Below are 7209 nucleotides of genomic sequence, written 5' to 3' on the forward strand. Positions count from 1 at the left end.
CGCCTGTTGACAGGTACACTATTTATGCTTACTTGGCTAAGTCTCAGGGAGCAGATGTACTTGTTCAGGAGAAGTGTAAGAGGGATGAAGAAAATCCAAATGCAGCTAAAAAGACTAGAGGAGGTGATTTTGTTACTCCACCTACTGCAGGACCGTCTTTGAGAGTGGGGCCAGAACGACAGATGGAAGATGCTCAAAAGAAAGAAAAGAGGCAAGAGCCTAGAGAAAGAAAGCAGCCAAGGTTTAGATTGATGTCTGATATTGAGACATCTATGGACATGAAGAAAATATTTAATGACAAGATACTTGGCAGTGAGGTGACTTTTACTATTTCTGAGGTCTTAGGCATCTCAAAAAGAGAGTTCCAAGATCAGTTCCAAGAAGTCCTGAAGAGGAAAAGACATGCATTGCCTACTACTGATACACAGGGAGTCTTGATTGGGGAGTTGGATGAGGATGAGGATGAGGTTATGGTTGAGAATGCTTCTATTTTTCCACAGACAGAGAAGAGGGTTCAGCCTATGCATTATGTTGAAACTAATGAGCCTGTCTTGATACCGCGTAGTCACTTTTCGCGGAGTCATTGGGCTAGGGCAACCACAGAAACGATGGTAAAAATTGGAGAGAAACAGGTGCCTTATGTTGCTTTGGTGGATCATGGTTCAGAGATTAATCTCATAGTTCGTGGAGTTTATGAAAGTAATAGATGGCCTATGGATGTAAAGCATGGGTAGTGTATGAGAGCTGCCAACAACACTGCAAGTGATTTGTATGCTACCTATCCTAGTGTCAGGATTTCTATTGGAGATGTAGAGGAGGATTTCCATTTCTTTGTGCAGGATTCATGCTCTTATCCCATAATCCTTGGACAGCCATTCATCACAGAGATGCGTATGGAGACAAAAGTGATGGATGATGGATCTGCTTATGCACGGATTCGCAGTAAAGGTATGAGAGCAGTTCAGTTTATGACTCTGTGTGTAAACCATGCTAGAAACAGGGATACTCTTCGAGATGCACCTTTGCCCACTGTGAGGGATTCGGGTTTTCATTAGGTACCGCTATCCCATGAGATGACGGTGGTACAAAGCAGAGGAGATTGGAGTTCTCGCCTCCTGGCAGCAATGTTTTCTCCTCCAATTTTGTTGGAATTTCAGCAAACAATTCGATGAGTTATCAGAAGATTTCTAAGTTGCCTAGAGCTGCCAGGCAATACATATGCAGGAAGGAGAAAGATTTGAAAAATGCAGGTGTTTTAGAGGATGATGAGCATATAGAAGGGATGTATGATAGTATGGTTTGTGCAAATATGATGACAGAGATGAAAAATATGCTGAAAACTGATATGCAGAGTTGTCACAGTAATGTATCAGTGCAATCCCTAGACATGTTTGATGAAATTGTAGATTTTGTGTCACAGATAGAGTCAGAGGCTGAGGTGACTCAGCAAAAAGTGTTGAGTGCTGAAGAAATTCAGCAAACAGAGTTTCTGGTTGATTATGATCAGCCTATAGAGACACAGAGGGCTGAAAACTTTCAGCCAACAGAGTTTACTGCTGAAATATTTCAGCATCCAGAGTTTAGGGCTGTTCCTATGCAGTCCATAGAGTAGAGGGCTGAGGATATTCAGCCACCACCAGAGTGCAGAATTGCTGATTTACAGCAAGATTTGAGTAATGAAGAGGATTATAATGAAGCCAGGGTTGACACGAAATACAAGACTATGGATAAGAAGGTGAAACCGGTAGCTGTACCGCTTCCACCTGACAGTGATCAGCAAATAGAGAGGGCTGCCAAACAACCAATTTTGAGGAATCCAGAGCATATAGGCATAAATTTTTAGCACAGAGACTCTTGCTGAATTAAAAATTGGAAATGGTGATTTCTTGCTACCCATAGAGAAGCAATGCTTTCAGGATATGCTTGTGCGACATGGAAAGGGGTTTGCTTTTTTCTCGCATGAGATTGGATGTGTGAATCCGGATGTTGTTGCCCCTATGGTGATCTTTACTATTTCTCATATTCCATGGAACCTCTGACCTATTCCAGTGTGCCTGAGGCACACCTGCCAAAGTTAATTGACTTGTTGAATGAGAAAATCGGGATGGGAATCCTAGAACCTTCATTTGCACCATACTCAAATAGGTGGTTTACGGTTCCAAAGAAGAATGGTACTCTCCGATTTATACAGGACATGTAGCCAGTGAATAGAGTTACTATCAGGAATGTTGGTATAGGTCTAGTTGTGGATGAGTTTGCAGAAGCATTTGCTGGACGTGCCATCTATTCTTTAGGTGATTTGTATTCGGGATATGATCAGTTTCAGCTAGCTTTGGAAAGCAGGGACATAACCACTATGAGAACTCCTATTGGGCTTTTCAGGATGTGTACCTTGCCTCAAGGTGCCACTAATTCTGTTGCGCATATGATGAATTCCATGCATAAGGTTCTTTGTGATTATATACCTCAGCTTACCATGCCTTTCTTGGATGATGTGCCCATTAAGGGGTGTGCAGAAGAAGAGAAGAATGAGAGTCTAAATGAGCAGGGATGTAGATACTTTGTGGCTGATCATATTTCAGCTTGTGAGAAGATTTTGGCCAAGTTAGAAGAAGTGAACTTGACACTATCAGGGCAAAAATCTATTTTTGGAGTAAATGAGGTTGTCATTGTTGGACATATGTGTGGGTATTATGGCAGGAAACCTTCACCTGAGAAGGTGGATGCTATAGGCAAGATTACGGAGTATTGTTCTACCACTTCAGATGTACGGAGATTCACTGGAGCCTGTGTGTTTTATATGATTTGGATTCCTCATTTTGCACACATAGAAGATTTTTTATATCAGCTGCTTCAAAAGGGGCAGAAATTTTATTGGGATGAGAGCCACACTAGATCCATGCGGAAATTGAAGAAGTTATTGCAGATTGCTCCTACTCTCAGGAAAGTGGATTATAATTGCGGAAGGCCTATTGTATTGAGAGTTGACACTAGTCCAATTGGCATAGGTTGGGTTGTGGGTCAAGATGATGCAGATGGAAACATATATGCTACTCGGTTTGGGGCGAAAGTCCTAAATGAGAGACAAAAGAGGTATCCACAAATCAAGAGGGAATTATTGGGAATTGTTACGGCTCTCAAATGTGACAAGGAGTACTTTATTGGAGCCTCAGTTGTGGTAGAGACAAATTGCTTGCCATTGATAGGTATGATTACGAGTTGCTTTTCTCCGGATATAGCTATGCTGAGATGGATTACATACATCAAGTCATTAAATCCAGAATTTAAACACATAGCAAGAAAGGATAATCCAGTCAGATATGCTCTCTAGAGCCAAATATGATGATGAGGAGACATGATACAGAAATTTTAGCCACTATGGTTGATCATGTTTGTCATGTCTATGATATTGTGGCTTTTATAGAAGAACTCTATGTTGGAGATTGGTTGCAGATTGGCAAGTATCTTAGTACACTAAGCAAAAGAGATGAATGGACAGATGAAGAGTTCAAGAAGATCAGAAGAAAAGCGTATGGTTATTTTCTCAAGGACGGATTTCTTTGGAAGCATCCAAAGAAAAGATGTGGATTACCCTTGCGGGTTGTCTGCGATAAAGAGACCCAGTTACAGGTGATGAGAGAGTTTCATGAGAGTCCTTAGGCTGGTCATAGAGGAGTGTGGGCTACTTATGAGAAAATCAAGGAGAAATATTGGTGGAAAGGCATGTACAGAGATGTTTCTCACTTTGTAGAGACTTGCAGAGACTGTCAGATGTATTCCGTAGTGCGTCATCGAGATGAGCTTCATCCGACCTATCCTCTATACATTCATTATAAGTGGGTAGTTGACTTGGTTACTATACCTATGGGTCTATGGAAGATGAGGCATATTGTTTTGGCTAGAGAGGATCTTACCAATCATGTTGAGGGTAGACCTTTGAGAATGAAGACCACTAGTGCAGTGTGTAAGTTCTTATTGGAAGAAATTTTCTGCAGGTATGGCTGTGTGGGTAAGATCACTGCAGATCGCGGTGAATTGGATGCAGATGAAGCTAGGGAGTTTTTCTCTCAACTAGGAATCAAGTTGGCTCTAACCATAGCATACAATCCAGAGGGAAATGGAAAGAGTGAAAAAGGGCATCCGCCAATAGTGAAAGCATTAGCCAAAGCATGCAGAGGACGGATTGGAGAATGGCCGAGACTTCTTTTGCTTTGTGGGCTGATCATACGACTCACAGTGTTACCACAGGATATATGCCCGCAGAGTTGATGTATGGTCAGAAACCGGTTATGCCGACTGAGACTTGTGCTTTGACTTGGTCAGTTTTACCTTGGCAGGAGGATTTGACGAGAGAGGAGCTCTTAGCTCTTCGGATTTGGAAGTTGGAGAGAAAACCAAAGGATATTCAGCTAGCTATTGACAGGTTGAAGATTGCTAGACTTAGAAATAAGGACAGGTTTGACAGCAGGAATCGCTTGTGGCCTAGAGCAATAGAAGAGGGAGATTGGGTATTAGTCTTTGATAGCAGCCTTGAAAATCAGCATACTGCACTTTGGAAGATGGTGAAAAGATGGTTTGGGCCATACATAGTCAGACATGTCTTTGACAATGCAACATATGAGCTGACAGAATTAGATGGGACAGTTCTTAGAGTGCCTATTGCAGGAAAAAGAATCAAGATTTTCAAGAAAAGAGATGATGAGGATTATGCATTGGAAGAATTTGCAAGAGAAGAGCAACAAGAAGAAACTCCAGTAGAAGAGACCGATGATATGACAGATAGCCTTGGTGATATACCGGAAATAGTTAATGAAGAGATTGATCTATTTGTGGATCTTGACGATAATGATCATGGGTAATTGGCCCATCCGGAGGATGCGCAGGATCAGAGGGGGTGGATGTCGTACTGCTGCACATCTGAAGTGTGGAATCCACCAAAAAGTTATGTGTGTGGGATTTGTTACTTTGTACATACTTAGTCGTTATGTTTGCACTTTTGTTCTGCGTGGGCAGTATAGTGAAAAGGGTTTGGAGCAAGAGGAACTTATCTGTAATGCTCTAGTTGGCATGTATGCCAAGTTTGGTTATATTGAGGATGCATACTCAATATTTTCCATCTTACCTTGTCTTTTAGTCTGAAAAGATGTTCTTGGGCTTTTACACATATGCCAAAGGTTACTCCCTTACAAAGAAGAGCTTTCAGAAGAGCTGCTTTGTTTAGATGCTAGAGGTGTTGATGTGTTTTGTGAGAGGATCATATTGGAAGTAATGCAGCTTGTTAAAGCAAATGCCAAGCATATTAAGTCATCCACAGGCTGGAAGACTGTTTGTCATTGCTGTCAATTACTGCTTGTCACTTAGAGGCATCAGAGGCTGGCTTTGAAACATTGGTTTTCATTATGGTAGATGGTGTGCACTTAACATCTACAAATTATGTGCTTTGTTTGGATGTTGCACATGCTTTTGTAAAGGTATCAATTGGTGCCCCTGAAAGGTCTTTCCATGCATTAGACCTTATGATAGAATCTGTGAAATGTCTTGCCAAGTGGTCAGTCAAGCTAGACGAGGAGGTTTTGACCAACAGCTCACAGGAGCTTTGAGAGATGTGGCTGAGACTAGCACAGACTCTGAGATTGGTTATGTATATGGTGCTTTGATATTCGTAGGTGTGGTTGGTGGAGTTCTTTGTGAACCTCAATATTTTCAGAATGTCATGCATGTTAGCTTATGCATTAGATCTTCTATGATTGCTGTTGTATTCCATAAAACACTGCGGTTGACTCATGAGGGAAAGAAGAAATTTGCTTCTGGCCGTATCATTAACCTGATTACTATAGATGTTGAAGCTCTTCAAGGATTCTTTTAGTTGGATGACACCACTAATGAAGCTAGGCTATAAGAAACCCTTGGTGGATTCAGACATTTGGCATTTGGATACAATTGAGATCCCACTTAGGGATCCAAAAGCTCCATTTAGGATAGCACTTATAGACAAATTCAAGGACATGGGAACAGTTGTGATAGGGAAAATAGAATCAAGGACAGTAAGGGGAGGTAACAATCTGTTTATCATGCCAAATAAGGTCCATATGAAAGTTGTCACAATAAGGAGAGAGGCTAATGAGGTCAGAGTTGCCAAACCAGGGGAGAACCTTCGGATCAGATTGTCTGGCATAGAAGAGACTGATGTATCACCTGGTTTTGTTCTGTCAAGTATAGCTCGGCCTATTCCCTCTTTAGTGGAGTTTGATGCCCAGCTACAAATTTTAGAGCTATTCGATCACAAGGTAGTTTTTACTGCTGGCTACAAAGTTGTTCTTCATATACATGCGGTTGTGGAAGAGTGTAAAATTATTGAGCTTCTACACCAGATCGATTCCAAAACAAAGAAAGCTATTAAAAAGAAAGTGTTGTTGGTGGCTCATATAGAGGTAAACGAGCTAATCTGGGTGGAATGCTTCGATGACTTTCAATAATTGGGAGGCTTTACTCTTCATGATGAAAGAAAAACTGTGGCAATGGGTAAGGTGGTAAACCCCAGAGGAGTCTTCTGTCGAGACTTGCTTTTTCGGAGCGCAGTATATCGAACCTGAAGAAAAAGCAAGGAAAAAAGGGAGGGAGAGTGGCCGCTTTTTAAGAAAAAACAAGGGCGATGGGAGCGATTGGGGAAGAGAAGCAACGGGGAGGAAACTTAGAGGGGGATCGAGAAGCTTTTGGGAGGGGAAAAGTAATCAGTTTAGGAGAGACAATTGCTTGTAAACATCCAGAGATTCAGGATGGATCGGGGATTGCCAAGAAGGAGAGGACGCCAAGTCTGTGCATTGGAAAATTATTGCCTGATCTAATCTTGCAAAACAACAGGGGAATGATCAATGGCGAACCAACAGAATTGTGGATTCTTTCCTTCCTCTCCTCTACTGCTGATCAGTAGAGGATTCTTGAACGTATTGTCCACGCCAGAGAGACCATTACTTGTGAGGTTTTCAGCTGTGATTCATGAGTGAGGAGTCCTGGATCTGAAAGGCAATGGATGATAATCCAGGAGGAGAATAAGAAAGACAAACATCGCTTCGTAAATGCAATTGCAGAGAGAAAGGATTCCCAATGCTTTTATTGGACGGCTACATGTAACTTAAACACCAGGCTTTGAGGAAATGACACGATCTAGATACAGAATGCTTCCTAATACAATCCGCAAAGCTTTCCCTA

General features: G+C 41.7%; 1 pseudogene; it reads left to right on the top strand.

The window, feature by feature from the left end:
- Nucleotides 1-6005: 6005 nt before the first annotated feature.
- Nucleotides 6006-6476, top strand: LOC148037081 (eukaryotic peptide chain release factor GTP-binding subunit pseudogene; annotated as a pseudogene).
- Nucleotides 6477-7209: the final 733 nt, after the last annotated feature.

Source organism: Lygodium microphyllum, chromosome 4 (assembly GCF_053477565.2).
Source record: "Lygodium microphyllum isolate KBCC chromosome 4, Lygodium_microphyllum_v1.1.10, whole genome shotgun sequence".
Lineage (NCBI taxonomy): Eukaryota > Viridiplantae > Streptophyta > Polypodiopsida > Schizaeales > Lygodiaceae > Lygodium > Lygodium microphyllum.